Here is a 19950-nt window from a genome sequence, read left to right on the forward strand (position 1 = left end):
ACTGAGTAACAATTTTAAATCAATGAAATTAACTTTTAAAGCATTTATAAAATGTCTTGTAGCAATACACTAGTGAGCTTTTCGATGAAGTATAATGAAATTCACATTTAATAGCTTTTAAGAATGTTGTGGACTTTGCATTCAAGGAATTACATTTCTAAACACCAGCAACAGGCAATTAACAGAATTTTCCAAAGGTAATGAATTCACTCCCTAAGATTACATCAACGGGGACTGTTCCTTACATGATTTACTTCTTCTTAATGTATTTACCAGTGGAATACCAGCATCAGTGTTTGGTCAAGACTTATTGCCAGTGTGCATGGTATGGATGAACTGCCTTCAAGTGACTGCAGTCCTTATGCTGAATGTTTTCCCACATCTTGTTGGTGAGAGAATTCCAGGACTTAACCTGACCATAGATGAGAGAGGAGGCAGCATGGTTAAATAGTAGTCAGTGCTACTCTGTTACAGCGCCAGCAACTGTATCCTGGGTTCGAATCCTGCACTGTCTTTAAGGAGTTGGTATGCTCTCCCCATGTCTGTGTGGGTTTCCTCTGGGTGCTCCGGTTTCCTCCCATCCTTCAAAACATACCAAGGTTGTAGGTCAATTGGGTGGCACAGGCTTGTGGACCGAAAGGGCCTGTAGCTGTGAAGTATGTCTATGTTTAAATTTAAATAGGAGTAAAACATGGTGAATGAAGTAAAAACTGAGAAACTCAGCAGGTCAAATAGTGTCCTTAATATAGCAAAGATAAAGATGCATAGCGAACATTTTGGGCTTGAACCCTTCATCAAGTTGAAGAGTCTTTGCTATATAAAGTACACTGTTCGACATGCTGAGTTTCTCCAACATTGTATTTTTACTAAAGATGAGAGAGAAATGTTTACAAAATAGTGTGGTGTGTGATGAAGCAGGTAGCTTTTCACCAATGAAATGCACCTGCTTCCTTTGCGCTTCTTTGTGGTGAAGATCCCGTGTTTGGGAGATGTTGTTGAAATAGCAGATGCAATATTACGATGGCAGTGAAGAGCATGAATGTTTTGGGTGGTGGATTGGGTAATGTCAAGCAGGCTGTTTTGTCCAGGGTGGTTCAGCGGTTCTTTAAAATCCAGGCTCCTGAAGTGTTTACTGCTGTATATTTGGGGCACTTGGAGTTGAGTCATCTTCAACAGGCTCTGAGCTGTTCCTGATTTGGCTCCAACTTGACAGCATTTCCTTGATAATTGGTGCCCGTTTATCTTCCCATCTTCAACCTGCTTTTGACTTTCATATAGGGCCACTACAAAACAGAAATAAGATGGGTGCTGGAGATCTGATCCAGATCTCCCACAGTGCATGTGACTCTTGCTCCCCAGCACTGAGTCCATCAATGGTCCCAGGTCATATGGGTGGCATGGTTTGTGTGCGGCTAGCAGCAATGTCCAGGGTTCAAATCTGTCATTGTCTATAAGGAGTTTTTACATTCTCCCTGAGTCTGCATGGGTTTCCTCTGGGCACGCTGGTTTCCTCCCACCATTCAAAACGTACTGGGGTTGTAGGATAATTGGGTGTAATTGAGCGGCCAAGTTACCATGACGAATGTCTAAAAAATATAAATTTACATTGAAATAAGGGACATTTAACAAACTCATTCATTCAAATAATATTCTTGGTGCTTATTGAAAAACAAATGTTCAAATTCAGTTTGTTTATTTTCTAAATTTTGCATTATATTCCTGTTCATTCATTTCATGCAGTTCCATGCATTTTAAATTAGATTTTTCTTTTCTTTTACTTATATACTTCTTTTGATTATTTAACTTTATTTGAATTGCTTTTTTAAAAACATTATCCAGGCCAATATTCATGTGGCTGTTTTAGTTACATTTCTGGTCAATCACTAATTCCCAGGATGTTGAAAGTAGGTGTTATACATCAAGGTTATGTGATAAGCAGGTCTCTTAGTTGGTGAGAGCAACTGTATGCTACACATTTTTTTTTAATCAGTTGTAAACCTTGGAGAAATCTCATATAAATAGTACCTCAGGAATAGGCCCCTTCACCCCACAATGACCATGCCAAACATAACACCAAATTAAACCAGTTGTGTTGAGGTTGTTTTCAGAATTCCATAGAGTTTTGAGTTGTTTATGCCAACATTAGATCAACACAATGGCAATTATGTAGATCATGGTGACATTTGGAACTTTTAAGTATTGTAATTTTACCTCTGTCTTTGACAATTGTATACCAAGTTCAGTTTAATTAAAGTCAGCCGAATTGAATTTAAAGGCAGGGTGCAATGTTAAATTGCCTGTTTGATTCTATTGACCATAGACAAGCATCCACTAATGTCATTTTAATTGTTTTGTTACAAATCCAGTTTTTTTCTGAATTTGTATTTCATGAGTCACGTTGACTATGTTTGATTAGAGTGTGCCATGGTCACTTAACAATGTTCAGAACAATAACTTCATGACAAAATTATTCCCCTACTCAGTGAAACTGTTGAAATACAGGAAAAGAGCCCAGAGTAAATCTTCCAAGTAATAGAGTTCCATTGTGTTTATTGTGTTCAGTCAAGATGCTACTGAGTCACTCAGATTCATTTATGATACATAATAAGCACATGTTACTTACAGGACTCTAGCAGATATTTTCACATACATGGATCTTGAGCAATTCTGTGAAGATGATACTGATTAGTTTCCTTCTGCTCTGTCACCTCCTCCCACACCTCCCCCCACTACCTCCACCCCCAGACCACTCTATCATTTATCACAACCATTTCCTTAGCGTTATGTGCAAATGTTCCAGTGGCAAGGATCAACAACCCGTGGGCAGGGGATGGAGCAGAGACTGTTGAAACTATGAGACCTGTCTCTAAACTTGTGGCATCTGGTTTTCTTGGAGATAGATTAAGGGTGACTATGTTTGATCATGTGGTCACTAAAAATACTTAAAAGACATTTTCTAGCAAGTGAATGTTTATACTATTAGATTGTGGCTGCTTGGGTATTCCAGAAGATAAAATGTGATGGATTTGGGAGGTATGTACCATTATTGTATATTCTTCCAGCCCATCTTGTCACCCTCCACACAACCCTATCATCTCATCTTGTTTGGACTATCAGCCACCACAGTGTCCTCCACCCTGAACTGTGGAATAATTGTTGGCTCATTGGAGGACAGAAGGATGGGGGGTGGGGGGTGAAACTTGTAGAGGCATTTCAAATGCTGAAAGGCCTGAACAGAGGAGATGTGGCAAGGATGTCTCCCTTGGTAGGGGATTCTAGGACAAGAGGGTATAACTTCAGGATAAATGGGCATAAATTTAAAACAGGGATGTAGAAAAAATGTCCTTAGTCAGAGGGTCATGAACTTATTGCCACAGGTGGCTGTGGAAGCAAGGTGGTTGGGGATATTTAAGGCAGAGATTGACAGGTATTTGGTTAGTCAGGGCAACAAGGGTTATGGGGAGAAAACCAGGGAGAGGGGCTGAGTGGGAGGATGGATTAGCTCATGATTAGAATAGTGGAGCAGACTCAATGGGCCGATGGGCCACCTTCTACTCCTATATCTTGTGATCTTGTGATATCCAACAACCTTCCATCCATAATGCCAGTCAACATCATGATTCCTCTATATGATTTGCTGAATGATCTTTCAGACTATGAATGCACCAATTTAATTTTCTTAAGCTTTCTACATTTCAGTGACAAAATTCCAACTGTGAAAACTTTATCAAGGCCACATTTCTGATTCTTAACATTGCATTCACTTGCCCTGGGTCTACTAGGCTCTTAAATGGAACCGGCATGTGAGGAGAGATTGCATGCCAAATGACCATGTGCAGCTGGCAGTTATCTTAGTTTGAAAAAGGTGGAAGAAGTATTGTTTCATATTGATATGACTCCTGTGAACATTTGTACAAAATCAGTTCTATTATTGAACTTGAATTTGCAGGTGTAAAATTAAACAACATCCCCCTCAAAAATGGATTTTTCTGCATGTTTTCCACTGTGGTGCATGATTGAAAAATTGATTTGATCCAGACGTACCCAGGTTGAGTCAGTACCAGTCAGAAAATCTGCCTGACCACTTTCTACCATGAGATACCCTTGTAACTTCTCAAAGATTTCCATAAAATGGATACATGGAACTTAAGTTAAATTGTTCTGTGGGCAACTGTCAGAGGGTCTTCCTTGCACAGTGGAATCATACTTTCCTGACTGAGAGACATACAGATACTGTAACTGAAAATTCATGTTGAAGCTTCTCCCTCCTCTAAGACAATTTACAGGTGAAGGAAGAGAAGAATTTTGAAAGTAATTCATTCAATTGGAGGATTACAGTCTTATTCCACGTTAAATTCTTATATTGGCTCATAATATGTTAAAACATTCAATAAATCCCATTATGATGATCATCAGGTACCATTATGCATTTGCATGTTTTTGAAAATAAGTACTTATTGAAGGATCCAGGATATATGCTTCTTAACATTGCCAAGAGTTTACTACTCTTGAAACTTCGCTAATTCTACATATTTCTCAATTTCAGTTCTGTACTAATAACAAAATAAAATTAAATGTGCCTTCATTATTGTTGTGTAAAATATCCTAATATATTTTTACTTCCATAATAAACCAATAAAATGGACAAGTTATACAAAACAGGTCCCCACTAGCTGGTTATAAATAGCTGGAGCTGAGCTGCCGCTGGTATGGACCTGGGAAAGAGGAAACATTGTTGATCCAAAGAGTTCAGGCATTAAACAGCCAGATAGTGTTTATAAATGAAAATCCTGCAGCCATGAGTCTGTTCACAAGATGGTGACACCTGTGCTCAGTAGTGGTCGCAAGAGGTTGCAGACACCAGGGAGCAGCGGACCAGTGCAGGGCACCAGGAAAAGGGAGAACGTCTTCCCCTGTCGAGGCGAAGCAGAAGAGACGACCATGGTAGCCAAGCAATGAGGGGCTCAGTGGCTGAAGGAGCCACACATGGTGCGGGAGACGGAGTTGGGAGACTGGTTCATGAGGACCAGGTATCAGAGCTGGGATTCGTGCTGAATGCAACAAAAGGCTCCCAAAGAGCCTCAGGCACTAAAGGCTTATAAGGTCATATTGGAGGTTTGTATCTGGAGCTCAGGTTGCCGATGGATTGAACAGGAGTCTGTGTGGCTGTAGAAGGATAATTAACACCACACAGTTAGCCTAGCAACTTGCTTGGCTTCAAGTTGTGGGAGGAAATCGGAGAACTTGGTGGAGAGGGGAGTGCGAATCTCATAGGATCATATGGAGAACATGCAAACTCCACACAGACCTCACCAGAGATCAGAATCAAATCTGAGTCATTGTTTCTGTGAGGCAGCCACATTACTGTGTTTTTGTGGCCAAGGACTAAGATGTAGGATTCCACTAACAACTTCATATGCTATGTCAATGCAAAATGCATAAAATAAAACACACATGCAGGACTTGATTAGACTGAGTGTGGTTCAGTAATCATAATGGGAGTTTAGTCAGGTGTCAGATACAAGGACACAGTGAGCAGCAGTTGTCATCAGTGGTCAGGAGTTATGCGTGGTTAATTAGAGCACTGTCTTCAATACAGAATTTGGCTGAATTCAAGGCACTCAATCATCAGTTGAGATTGGACAACAAGTTGGGGAAGTGGTTGGTAAATCAAGGACCTTTGATTAATGTTTAAGTCTTGTCAGTGAATGGGTGTGTGGGATTGATTCAGATGATCAGAACCTGAGGAGATAGGATGTTGCCTGGATTGGGAATCAAGTCTTATGAGGCAACACTGAGAAGAGTTGTTGGGCCAGGTTACATTTGACGTGAGACAGAGCATGGTATAAAGGTGTTGGAGGTGGGCATCTAAAAGGAAAGCAGAGCTCAGGTGAGCCCACCTGAGTCAACAACCCAATACAAGGTGGAATCAGGTCATTATCATAGTGTATCAAAGCAAGTGGTTGTGTTAAGACCATTAAAAGACATGAAGGGCTATGGTCTGGGTGCAGTTCAGTGGGACTAGGCAAAAAATAAAATGTTTTGGCACAGACTAGAATTGATGAAGGGCCTGTCTCTGTGCTGAGGTACTCTATGGTTCTAAGACTGCTGAACAACAGGTGTATTTCTGAATTTATCCTAACAGCATTTTAAAGGAATAATGATCAGGGATTGACACCATTGACAAAAAGAACATGGCTGAAGTGTGGAAGTTCCTTGTCAAATCTCAAAGGTAGAGCAATTTGACATAAAAAAAAATAAAGAAATTGCTACTCCTGGAAAAATCGAATTTCAATCCCATAGTGCTGAAAATATATTGGCTTATGATCAAATTTCCAGGCATTTACTGTCATTGAGTTGCTATACTGTTTTCCCCAATGACAAAGACAAATGTAGTAGATTATCAAATATTTTCCATCTTTTATGCACATCAACATAAGGCCAATTGAAATAAAAATGAAAAGATCCAAATTTTTAATTAATGTTATATTTGTATATTGAAGATAGAAAATGAAATAGAAGCTTGACATGTTAATTTGGGGCCTGAAGGATTTTCTTCAGGTTTTCTGCTGTGATTCAGTCCTTGAATGTTATCCATACATCCGTCAAGGTCGCCTCACAGGTTGATAGGACAGTTAAGAAGGCCTGTGGGATGCTGGGATTCATTACTAGGCAGATTGAATTCAGGAGTAGAGAGGTCATGTTGCAAATCTACAAATCTCTGGTAAGACCACATTTAGAGTATTGTGTTCAGTTCTGGTCACATCATTATAGGAAGGATGTAGAAGCTATGGAGAGGGGGCAGAGGTGATTTATCAGGATGTTGCCTGGTTTGGGAATCAAGTCTTAAGAGGCAAGGTTCGCAGAGCTGGGGATTTTCTCTTTGGAGTGTAGAAGGATGAGAGGAAACTTGATAGAAGTCTACAAGATTATGAGAGAGGCATAGATAGGGTGGAAAGCTAGCACCTGTTTCCCAGGGCAGGATCAGCAAACACCAGAGGACATATGTACAAAGTTAAGGGAGGAAAGTTTAGTGGAGACATCAGGGGTAAATTTATTTTTACACAGAGAGTTGTGGGTGCCTGGAATGCTTTGCCAGGGATGGTGGTGGAGACTGAAACATTGGGGGCATTTAATAGACTCTTAGACAGACACATGGACAAAAGAAAAATAGAGGGTTATGGGATACGGAGGGTTTAGTACTTATTTTAAAGGAAGGAATATATGGGTCGGCACAACATTGAGGGCCAAAGGACCTGTACTGTGCTGCATTGTTCTATCTCCTTCTGTCCATCCACACTCTTAAGTAACAGACAATTAACCCTGTACTCAGCCTTCTGGTTTGTCCTTCCAAAATGCATCACCTCACACTCATCCAGATTGGTTAACAGGTTTCCTGTTAACCCAAAATGCAAGCTGAACTGATGATTATCTTTATTAAGATTCCCATTTATTCAAGGCAAAACTTAAGCAATTCTACAGGTTTATGAAGGAAAAGGAAGGGTCAAAGGTCATGGATACAGATGTCACTCAAAATGATGCAGATTAATAAGACTGAAAAGTCACGTTATGTGGAGCATGTAAATGCTGCACACAATCTAGTCTACTTATTACAATATGGAGATTGAAATACTAATGCAAATGCATGGGCTGATTCTGGAAGCAAAGGTTTATACCTTACGCCCAATTAACTTGCCAACTCCGTACTTTTTGGAGGGTGGAAGGAACCTGGAACACAGAGAATACTCACGCAGGTCATGGGAAGAATGTATAACCTCCTCACAGACAGCGCTGGATTCAAACCCAGGTCACTATCCTGTACTCTTCTTGTAATACCTCCAAGGAAAGGTTGAGAAAATTGTTCTTATAGAAAATTCTAAATTTACAAAGGGATTTAAGATTCAAATTGTGTGGCAGAGCATAAACTGAGATAAAAAAGAAAGGAATATTAAAACAAATACAATAGAAAATCTGAGCATTTAGATTGCAGAGCTCACTACCAAATAAAACAGGAGCTGATCCAGGAGGGGATTTTGATAGATTCTGATGAAATGGAACGCGAAGAGCTTGAGCAGTTCACAAGCCCTAATAAAGAACTGTTCCTGCGGTTCAGGTTTCACACCATTCTCTGAAAAAAAAATGTCATAACATTATTTGCACCATCTTCTTTCTGAATTATAAAGAGAAATTTTGATCAAATAATTTTAGTTTTCACTTTTAATTTCCTTTTTTGCTGTTTTCAGATGTTCATGAAACTTTGGAACTCTTCTTCATTGGGCTCTGGGAGTAAAATCGTTGAACGTTTTTTTCCCCTATAGTAAGCAAACAGGAATGTGGGGCAGAGGTTATCGTCACATCAGCCATTTTCTTATTGAATGATGGAGTTCGCTCAAGTGGTCAAGTAGCCTAGCTCTGCTCCTAATTAATTGCTTTGTTTGTGCTTCAGTTACTTTAGCTCAGGAAGTGGCCTTGTCTATAGATGAATTCACTACAGCAACTGCAAAGTAATCAGAAATGAAAATGTCAAATATATCGTGAAAGAGATCTTTAGGTCCATTAGATATCTGAATTGGAATAATTTCCCTCTCCCTTCAAAAGACCTTCGTACACACTAATGTTCTCAATCTAAAATCCCCAGACTGAGTTACTAACATTAAGCTCCTATTCTGGACTCCATCGACAAGAAGTTAGAGAACATAGACATCTACAGCACAGTATAGACCCTGTGCCAACTTAATAAACCATCTTACCTCGCTGCTTAGAATTTCTCTACTGCATAATCCTCCATTTTTCTCTGTTGCATGTAACCATCAAATAGTCCCTTAAGATTCTATTGTATCTGCCTCTAATATTTTCCAAGATTTCTGTCATGTTTAGCTACCAAATATATTCCCAGATTATTATCTGTTGTGGAAGGACTATACATAATTTACATTATGCCACAGTTAAAAATTCCACTTCATATAATTTTATTGAAATATATTGAACTAAATCATTAGAAACAAACTTTTAAAAGTTAAGTGAGAATTAGGTGTTTTTCCTAAGAGATGAAACCTGGAGCAATCTTAAATTATCAACTGTGAAATGTAGTGAGTTGGAATTGATCCAAATTTAGTGATGGTTCTATTAAAGAGATTATATTTCATTTGCATAACAGTCATGAAAAAAAACCCATTATTAATTGGGTCACTTGTGTTTCTTTCTTTGGCTTGGCTTCATGGACGAAGATTTATGGAGGGGGTAAATGTCCACGTCAGCTGCAGGCTCGTTTGTGGCTGACAAGTCCGATGCGGGACAGGCAGACACGGTTGCAGGGGAAAATTGGTGGGTTGGGGTTGGGTGTTGGGTTTTTCCTCCTTTGGCTTTTGTCAGTGAGGTGGGCTCTGCGGTCTTCTTCAAAGGAGGTTGCTGCCCGCCGAACTGTGAGGCGCCAAGATGCGCGGTTTGAGGCGAGATCAGCCCACTGGCGGTGGTCAATGGGGCAGGCACCAAGAGATTTCTTTAGGCAGTCCTTGTACCTCTTCTTTGGTGCACCTCTGTCTTGGTGGCCAGTGGAGAGCTCGCCATATAGCATGATCTTGGGAAGGCGATGGTCCTCCATTCTGGAGACGTGACCTACCCAGCGCAGTTGTATGTCAACTATATTTACTGTGATTTCTGGAAGAGCTAGATTTATATTTATTATGGGCTATTCCTTGAATATTTTTCCATTTCTTTTGTAATCTTCACGCATCTTCATTTGTCTCTTGAACTAGATATTTAATAATAAACCATTCATTTCCGTGAGAAGCCAGTCTACTCTGACATAATGACAACTCGGATCATTTTGTTGAGGCAATGAGAACGTTGACAGGATTGTAATTTTCCACGTAACTTCAAGCAAATACACAAAATTCAACATCACCCGGTAATGTGTTAAAATTGTTTGTGTGCGAAGGACACGCATTAATATGTTCTGGGTTTCTTGCTGAGTGAGGTTTTTTTGAGCATGTCATTTTTATACTCAGTTTTGTGAGTAACATCTTCTTCAAGGGTTGTATGCATTGTGAGTTAAAGTGGTGAATCAAATGCATAAAGTCCTTGCGTGCCTGGCACTCTTCTAGTTCACAGAAATTTAGGACTTAAAATAGCACCTGAATGTTCAAATGTATGAAGCAGAAATTGTGAAAATAAATAGATTAAAAGGTAAGCTGCAAGAAAGGAGAAAGATAGATTGATGGGAATCTTGGATCAGCTGCCTGTCATGGTGAAAATGTTAGAATTCATTGTAAAGGAACATATTTGAAAATCTTAACATAATTAAGCTGACACAGCATCATCTTATTAAAGGAAACTTGTGTTGATAAATTTGTTAGAGGTTTTGGAGGAGGCAACGAACCTATTTTTTTCCAATTTGATCAGTTTACACATAAACTGCTGATGAGAAGTTGAGATCCTCCTTGGGTGACATTCTTATTCCCAGGAGGATCCAGGGCAGCTTATCTGCCCAATCAGGTGCCTGGAGGCAACCTTCATGTGCCTATGGAACTGCTCCAGCAGGCCGTTCGACTGCGGGTGGTAGGCTGTCATTTGGTGGAGCCATTGTCACGGAGTCATGCTTGTCTGGGGGAACATGCACCCTCATTCAGTACTAGTGGAGCCTGGGCCTTTGGGTGTGATTAGACAAGCATGACTAATTTCTGTGGGTCTTGCTGTTTCAAGTGCCACAGAATATTTGCATGGGTGGCCACTGTTTGAGGGTTATCAAAGTCCTTGTCAGCCAACATGAGGCAGATGTCTTCTGGCATATGATCTAAAAACAACTGCACAAAGAGTAAGCAAGGCCTCTGGCTGTCTGCCAGTGCCAACATGTCATTCATTAACTTCGAAGGGGCCCGGTCCCCAGACCATTGATAAGGAAGAGCCATGCAGCTCGTTCACATCATTAGAAACCGTAAATCCGGAGAAGGATGGCTTTTAGGGTTTAGTACTTGTCGAGAGCTGGTGGGTCCAGAAGGAAATCTACTACTCGACTGGCCATGTCCTGGTTGAGGGTGCTTACCACATGATAGTACGAAGGTGAATGTGGAACTGGGCCTCAACCTGCATGAACCAAACTTAAGGTTGAATGGTCCAAAAGTAAGGCAGTTTGAGCAGAACCACTGCATTGTCCATGTTGGGTTCAAAATCCATTTAGGCCCATCAGAGTCACCAATGTTGCAACTGTGTCATAGTGCGAAAAGAAGAATGAGAAAATGATCAGGTGTAGTCGAATCAAAGTTCAGTAAAAGTCGTTCACTCAGTCACGGGCAGCTTTTTAAAGCCCCGTGTGCTCCAAATGACGTCATCATATTGTGATGTCAGGACACCACTCGGAACCTTGCTCATGACAAATGGTGTTATGATGGCTGTCGTGAAGCCCTTGAAGAAGGGCTCATCCCCTGTAGTGAACTGGGATTCACTAGAAGGGTGCTGCACTAACCACTGGTCCTGCCTCTCGGCTCCTCCCCCCTGGGGCCTGTATATAACTCTGGTTTCCCGCCTCAACCCAGAGCCTGTTCATGAACCCTACCTGTGTTTTAAACTAATAAAAGCGTTAGTTCTTCCTTCAGTTGAGAGTGAGCTTTTATCTTCGCTACACCGCTGAAATTTCAGTTATATATCCTTACTTCCTATGAACTCTGCTTGACCTGCTAGGTTCCTCCAGCATTTTTGTGTTTTTATTAGATCTATTTTACACCTCATTTTAGTAATATAGTGAATAAAAATGTGCTACACAATGTCATTTTAAGGCTGTGAACTGAAAATTGCCTTAAGTCAGCACAATTTTTAAAAGCAATGATTTGCAATGAGATGGTATAAACCTTGTAGATTTTTAAGTTTCTGTGTTCTCCTAATAAATAGTGGTTTTTAATTAAAAAAAAAATAGACATACATCACGATAACAGTCAATTTTGGCTCACGAGACCGTGCCGCCTAATTTACACCTAATTGACCTACAATCCCCGGTACATTTTGAAAAGTGGGAGGAAACCCATGCAGATACATGGTGAATGTGCTAACCCCTTACAGACAAGCGTAAGATACAAACCCCGGTCCCGATCGCTGGTGCTGTAAAGGTGTTGCCCTAATCGCTATGCCAATCAGGCCGTAATCACAAATTATTTCGCAAATTCAAAAAGTGTTTATGACTTGATGATAATAAAACACATGAATTTTCAGATGCTGTAGAGAAAAATGCAATAGGGAATTCAGATCTGTAAAGATAAAAATGATGCTCACACTATGTCTACCTGACTGATGATCAATTACTCCAGATTGCCCTCACTCAGTAAAGATTTGGCTTTTCCAGCAAGTCTTGGAGCAAATTGCTGAGTTTCTTTTAATCCTTTACTTTATTTTCTTCCCACTACCACCCAATCGTTCTGAGGTTTGCAGGTTTCTATACCTCACGCCTGAACTCCATCTGCTGATAAGCCCCATCATTGCTTTGTAATCCTTTGTCATTCAGCTCTGATAATGCTAGAAAGGGAGAACCATATGCTACAATAATGACATAATTGGAACCCAAAAAGAAATTTTACAGGATAAGGATTTGCAGTACATTTTAGACATACAGCGCTCTTTCAGCCCATAAGCCCATGCCGCCCAATTACATCCAATTAACCTACACCCCCACCCCCTACATTTTGAAGGGTAGGAGGAAACCGGAGCACCTGGAATAAACCCATGTAGATACAGGGAAAACATGGAAACTCCTTACAGACAGCACGGGATTTGAACCCTGGTTCCAATTGCTGGCACTGAAACAGCACTGAACTAACCGCTATGCTAACCATGGCCACCCCACTTTTTGTGCTAAAATGATTTTTATTAACAAAAATCAACTTATTCACGATAAATTAATTTACAAACAGAAAATCATTCAAGGTCTCATTGCACCCTTATTTCATATTCATGTATTTCCATCATTCAATTCTATTTAGCAGCAATTGCCACCACTGTGGCACTTTGTCATTACTCCTCTTGTTTCAGAGGCTTCCCCTCAATCTCTGTACCCCTCAATCTCTGTACCCCCCAGTGCCTGGTTTCGGAAGGGGTCTCAGGGCATCCCTCGGCACATACTCCCGCAGCCTGAAATGTGCTAGTTGGTCACATTCCTGCACTAACGTCTCCATGTGCTGGAAGTCCAACAGGTTTCAGGCAGAACAAAGTGTGACTTTCATTGAATTGATGATCTTCCAGCAGTTCTCTGTGTGCATCCCCGGAAACAGCCCGTAAATCAGAGTTCTCTGTCATGTCGCCGCTGGGAATGAACCGTGACAAGGAGCCTTGCACTCTTTTCTAGTGAATGCAGCTCTAAGTGAAGCTGCATTCTCCAAAGATATGGGCGACTGTCTCCACTCCACCACCACAGTCATCTCGGGGACACTGTGCATTGTGGCTGATATTGTGGATGTGCAGGAACAATCTGAATTGGAGGGCTCCTCTCACCACCATCTAAAGTTTGTGAGCTCTGGCTATGTGGCTATGACCTGGATTGTCTGCTCAGGGAACCACCCCACTGTCTCCATCCTCATCTCTCAGTGTGTACTAGAAAGGGAGATAAGAAATGATGACAGTACGGAAATGGTGATACTGAATGTCCAAAACCGTCCTTTATTTCTCCATGCTGATGACCATCAAACAGGAGGATATTGTTTTCAAAGTCATGAGACATGTTATTGTGCCTTCTTTCCATCTATGCTTACTCCTTTCTCATTTATATGATCATCACGTCGAAACAGAGCAAAATATCAGATCTCTTCCAAGTAGTACTGCCATATCTCCCTTATTATATGTGACAAGTGACTTCAGTGAAAAAAAAATACAAGTTCCTTACGGGATTGGAAAACTCCTCGATAGGAGAAGCCATTTTCATGTTTAACAGCCTGGGATTATTTCAGAGGCCATTTTGAATAATTAAACTGTCTGAGCAGATAAACCACATCAAAACATTGTAGCAGAGAGCAATGCAGGAAATGATGAGATCAATTTTTAGCTCATGTTTTTTTTAAAAATTATCAAGTTAGAAATAAGTACAGAAAAGCATCAGGATTATGGTAGATGTAGTAATCCCATAAAGAGTTTATTTAATAAAAATATTATTTAATAATTTTATATTTAAAAAAATATCTTGAGGCATTATAATTCATCTAGATAACAGCTTTTGAAGGCTCATTATGACAATGGAGAAGTGAAACTTCATGCTGTGATGTAGCAGTGTATGAGTGTACTCCTGCAGGTGCCATGACATTCCTAATGACATGACTTTGAGTGTTAAGTTTTATCCCTGTTCCAAATGCCAAATACGTTCTCTTCTTCCTGCCAGCAGAATTTCTGTCATTTTGGGGACTTCAGGCCTTAAACTGTACACAAACAACTTCACATTCACCTGATGATTCACAGGAAAATCAATGCTGATATTGCAACTGCTTTCCCTGATGTAAATTTCCAGTCTACACACATGTTTGTTTCTAGAGGTAATCAAAGGACATCGACTTCTTCAGCAATTACCTTCTTCTGAAGATTTTAAAGATTTTCTTTGGCATTTGCTGCTATACACAGTTCTAACTTTATATCCAGGAGACCAGAGAGTGCTGTTTCATCAGGTTGTACTTGTAAAATCAGATGACAATAAATTTGACTTGACTGATGCAATGACCTAACTTTGCGTTATGTTCTTAAAAATACAAGTGTAAAATCTCTACTAACATAAGGTCAGTTATGCTAGGTACAATGCATTGTTTTACTTTCAAATATATACATATTCTCAAAATAACTAAGAAATCCATCACTGTTGTCCATTATACAATTTAAAAATGTACCAATTATCATAGAAAAGTCTGAGCAAAATGCAATGATTTACTAAAGCACAAGCTGGAGTCAAGTGTATGGATGATTTTGCAAGAAAATAAACCACACAATTTATCCGTAATATGCAGAAGTGCTGGAGAAATTCAGCAGGCTGAACAGCAGCCAAAGTAAGAAAAGGCTAAGCAATGTTTTGGGCCCAAGCCCTTTGTCAGGCTCAGACCCAAAACACTGGCGACACTTGCTGTTGACTTTCTCCAGCACGTTTGTGTATTATACTGGACCCTGCCATCTGCAGATTTTCTGTTTAACTACATGAATTTATCTTTTGCATTTTAAATAAATGATTATGCAAAATTTTATTCAGACAAAATGTATGTGCAACCAGATGTTTCATTTTGGGCCAAGGGGAAATAAAGAAACTGCATAAGACTTGAGAGAATGTTGAGGCTTCATATTATTCTGTTGATAATGTCCTACCTCATCATCGGTGATGATTGTTCAATGAGCGAGATGGCCACGTAGCCAAGAGATTGTTTTTTTTTGTTATCCTCTGCATTTTTCAGTTCCATTTCATTTATTTTTCTGTTTCATCGTGATATTGAGAGTCCTTCAAATATCACAAGAGGTACTGTAGTATGAACAGTTTCAAAGCAAAGATACAGAAAATAATTAGTAATTGGTTGAATCTGAAATGTTACAAGGGTGACTTGTGGTGAATTTAAATGGCAGCATTGTTGTGATGGATGCTGTTCCTTTCTTCGGTATGTCCTTCAGGCTATATTCAAAAGTTACACTCCATTAAGTCCTGCCTTTTGCTGAAGAATAATGCAAAACATCCATTACATTTGGATGGGGACCACATAACTCAGGAGTGCAGTTCGTCATAATGCAATGCCGAGTCTACCTTCAAAAATTGACTATGCTGCCAACATGTCAAAAGTCTGAATCTATTCAGCAGTACTTTTTTTTTTGCATTGTCCACATTGTCTTTCAACAGAACAAACTAATATGTAATTACTACCATCAATCAGAAATAAATTATATTTTGTAGCAAAAGAAAATGTTGTTAGTAAATGGTTGATTCTGAGATGCTACAAGCTTGCAATTTGCCCATGCTAAATGTCAGAAGTAAATATTGGCGTACTTGACCTATCATTATCCAGAAACAAGATGTATTTCTTTTCCATGACTTTCTGGAACTAATCATTATTTTCCAATAAAAGGTTGTTATAGATTGTTTAGGAGATCACATGATACCATTCATAGTTCAAGTATGTAAGGTTATCTTAAAAAGTGAAAAACAATATTTGAAGCTACTTTTGATAGATTCTGGGCAGATTTCTTGAGCTGGCAAGCTGCTAATTATCCACATTCTGATGCACTAATTTTAAGGCAATGCTAGTTACACACTCACCACATTCTAATTGAAAAGGAACATTAAAATGGAGTTAAACAAGAGAATTTGTAGATGCTGTGCTTCAAGTTTGTTGCATAAGTGCAACCCGACGAAACAGCGCTCTCCAGTCCTCGGTGCAAAACACACAACCAGACGCAACACACGTGCAAACAATACATATGCAGGACAAGTATTCATATACAAATAAATAAATAGACATCGTTTCATAAATATGAGAGACTCAGATGGTTAGGGTGAGCATGTGATTGTAGAATTTATAACAATCACAACATTAAAATGGTTCTCCAAAATCATATTTGGGGATCTGACTGCAAAATTGTTAACTACTTGACTTCCAAATGATCTAAAGCAAACATTTCAAAATAAATATATTTTGATTGGAAAAATAAAGTCATGATCACTCAGGTCACAGCTGGGAAATGGATGTGCAACATACTCTTACCAACCCTCAACATTCTCCAATGTACACACTAACTGGATGTAGTGCTTGAAGCCTTTTGAAAGCATCCCTTTCTCAAAATAGATCAAAGAACTAAAATGTGTATAAATTACCTTATTGTAAAGCCAAAGAACAATGTACAACAATTTTTTTTTAACAAAAGCTATGCTTCCTGAAAATAAATTGGAGATTCTGATAGACAACTTCAAGCTGAAGACAAAGATAAAGTCAGATTTGAGGTATCAACGTAGGAAGTTGGAGGAACATTAACCTTTATTGAATTTTGCATGTTAATCACTTAATGACGCTGAAACGTTGCATTAGTTCAACTGACCTAAAAATGTTTTCCTGCTGATTTTCCAAAATCCATAAAATACACCCAAAAATGTTCAGGAAGCAAAATATATGTGGTCCAGTGGGATCATCAACCATCTTCAGAATATACATGAAACAAAACACTTCACTGCAGAATAAAAGAAATATAAATTGTTTTGAAACTTGCAATGATTCATGGTTTAGTAAAAGAATTGCTAACAAGAGTTGAGGATGAATGTATAAATATCTGGAGCTACATTCTTAGCATAAACGCTACGTTTTCATTGATATCCTTATTGACCTACTGATATGTATGTTTTGTTGCAATAATGAATAATAGAGACTAGATTGCTTCATGAATTTTAAGAATGGCATGGTTAGTGTAGTGGTTAATGTAACGCTGTTTCAGCGCCAGCGACTGGGTTTCAAAACCAGCGCTGTAAGAAATTTGTACATTTTCCCTGCGTCTGCGTGGGTTTCCTCCAAGTGTTCCAGTTTCCGGAGATGCCGTTGCGGCCTACACCCGCACCGCCATCTTGGAACTGGACTCAAAGTGCCACAAGACTCCAGGTTCTGGAACAGCAGCTACCCCTCCACCATCAGACTCCTCAACAATAAACTCAATCAGGGACTCTTACTTTGCACCTTATTGATTTGTTTTTCTGTCCATCTCTCTGTATTGCAGTCAGTTTGTTTGCATTTCTTTATTTGTTTACATGTGTATATTGAATCAGCTATTTTTTAAACTGCCAATAAGTGGTAATTCTGCTGTGCCCACAGGAAAAAAAGATGTCTTGTATATTATCTAAAAATAAATCTGAAATCTAGCTACTAGAGAAACTCAGCAGGTCAGGCTGTGAAGACAAAGGGGCAGTCAATATTCGGAACAAGACCTGCATCATGACTGGGAAAGTCAAGGGAAGAGAGCCAGTGTAAAGAGATCAGGGGTCAAAGGTGATGCAAAAGCTTACAAACATTGCGTGCACCCAGAGGGGTTGATGGAGCCAAACTGGGGAAGGAAAGATAGAGATAGTGACAGAGGCTACATGGATAGTACAAAGGACGACAGATTATGTTCATGAATAAAGTGATGTATGAAACCAGAAACTGGAGGGACGGTGGGCAAATGAGTGCAGTGGGCTGAGTAGATGGGTAATCAGCAGATGGAACCAGATGTGGGGAGGGAAAAGGAACTGGGTAACAGGGAGCCTGAAATATGGAGTTTGAAAATAAAGGGGAACGCAAGAGGACTTGGGTAGATCAGAAGGAGAGAGAAAGGAATAGATGAGGTATGGGTCACTTGAAATTGGAGAATTCATTGTTTATGCCAATGAGTTTCTGCCTACCTAGGTGAAACACAGGATTGCACTTGGCTTCTCCCTGACAGTGGAAGAGACAGAGGACAGAGAGATTGATGTTGAATTGGGGTGGAGGAGGGGGTGCGCAGTGTGGAGGAATCTGAAGGCCTGAGCATTGAGATGGGCATAATCACTGCTGTTCTGGTTCCTGCTGCCTGCTCCTTGTATCAACAGTGAGGGGCAAGACTTATGTTCCTCTGTTGTCTTTTGCTTTCTCCTTTGTCTAATTCTATGGGCTTTTGAAGAACTTCTGCCAATGTTGCTTCACTTTTTAGGGCTCATATTGAACAGAGTTTGACCACTTTGTTTTTAATCTGAATGTACATTGATGCACAGCACGGTAACTAATTGAGGTGTCCCTGGTGCAAAAGCAATTTTTCTTAACTTTTGAACTTCAAATGACCTTAAAGGTTAAATTCAATTTGGGCATGATGTTCAGCATCAAATGTTACCTCTACTGAACCTCCTTGGACATTTCAAGAGTGCTCCATATTGATTAGCAGGGAAAACAGACAAACATGCACAAATATATATGAGATTTGGATTATGGAATAGATAGCTTTGTGTCTAAATTTGCAGATAATACAAAAATAGGTGGTTGGGTGGGTGGTGCAGATGATTCAGAAAAGATGCAGAAAGAGACTTGGATAGATTAGGAAAATGGGCAAAGAGATGGAAGATGAAATGCAATGTTGGAAAATGTATGGTTCTGCACTTTGGCAGACCGTCATTTAGATGGGGAGAAAATTCAAAATTCAGAGGTGCAAAGGGTCTTGGAGTCCTCATTGCAGGATACCCTAAAGGTTGACCTCCAAGTTGAATCGGTGGTGAAGAAGGTGAATGTAGTGTTGGCATTCATTTTAAGAGAAATAGCAGACAAGAGCAGGGATGTAATGTTAAGACACTGGTGGAACCTCACTTGAAGTACTGTGTACAGTTTTGGGAGCCTTATTTGATAAAAGACATGCTGGCAATGGAGACGGTTCAGAGAATATTTCAATTTAAATTTTTTAGACATACAACATGGTAACAGGCCGTTTCAGCCCTTGAGCCCATGCTGGCCAATTACACCCAATTGACCAACAACCCTGGTACATTTTTGAAGGTTGGGAGGAAACCAGAGCACCTGGAGGAAACTCACACAGACACAGGGAGAACATACAAACACCTTCCAGACAAAGCAGGATTCGAACTCCAGTCCCAGTTGCTGGCGCTATAACAGTGTTGTACTAACCGTGCCACCCATTTACTAGAATCATACCAGGAATGAAAGGGACAACATATGAAGAATGATTGTCGACACTTGGACTGTACTCATTGGAGTACAGAAGGATGAGATAGAATAGATGTGGCACGGATGTTTCCCATGGTAGGGAATTCTTGGATAAGAGGTCATAACTTCAGGGTAAAAGAGTGTCAATTTAAAACAGAGATGCGGAAAAAATTATTTAGTCAGAGGATTGTAAGTCTGTGGAACCTGTTGGCACAGGCAGTTGTGGAAGCGAGGTGGTTGGGTGTATTTAGAGCAGAAAATGACTGGTATTCGATTAGTCAGGGGATCATGGGTTATGGGGCTGAGTGGGAGG

General features: G+C 39.8%; 1 protein-coding gene and 1 long non-coding RNA gene across 2 annotated transcripts in view; one reads left to right on the plus strand and one right to left on the minus strand.

The window, feature by feature from the left end:
• The window catches only part of LOC138740568 (kelch-like protein 4), a 110348-nt gene that overhangs the window by 29604 nt on the left and 60794 nt on the right, over positions 1-19950 (plus strand). The gene's annotated exons all lie outside the window — the stretch shown is intronic.
• On the minus strand, positions 8200-11229 carry LOC138740569 (uncharacterized). The gene is made up of 2 exons (XR_011343005.1): positions 11042-11229; positions 8200-8497 (listed from the first exon to the last, which is right to left on the minus strand). It is a non-coding gene; the product is annotated as an uncharacterized lncRNA (long non-coding RNA).

This window comes from Narcine bancroftii, chromosome 8, assembly GCF_036971445.1.
Source record: "Narcine bancroftii isolate sNarBan1 chromosome 8, sNarBan1.hap1, whole genome shotgun sequence".
NCBI classification, from domain to species: Eukaryota; Metazoa; Chordata; class Chondrichthyes; order Torpediniformes; family Narcinidae; genus Narcine; species Narcine bancroftii.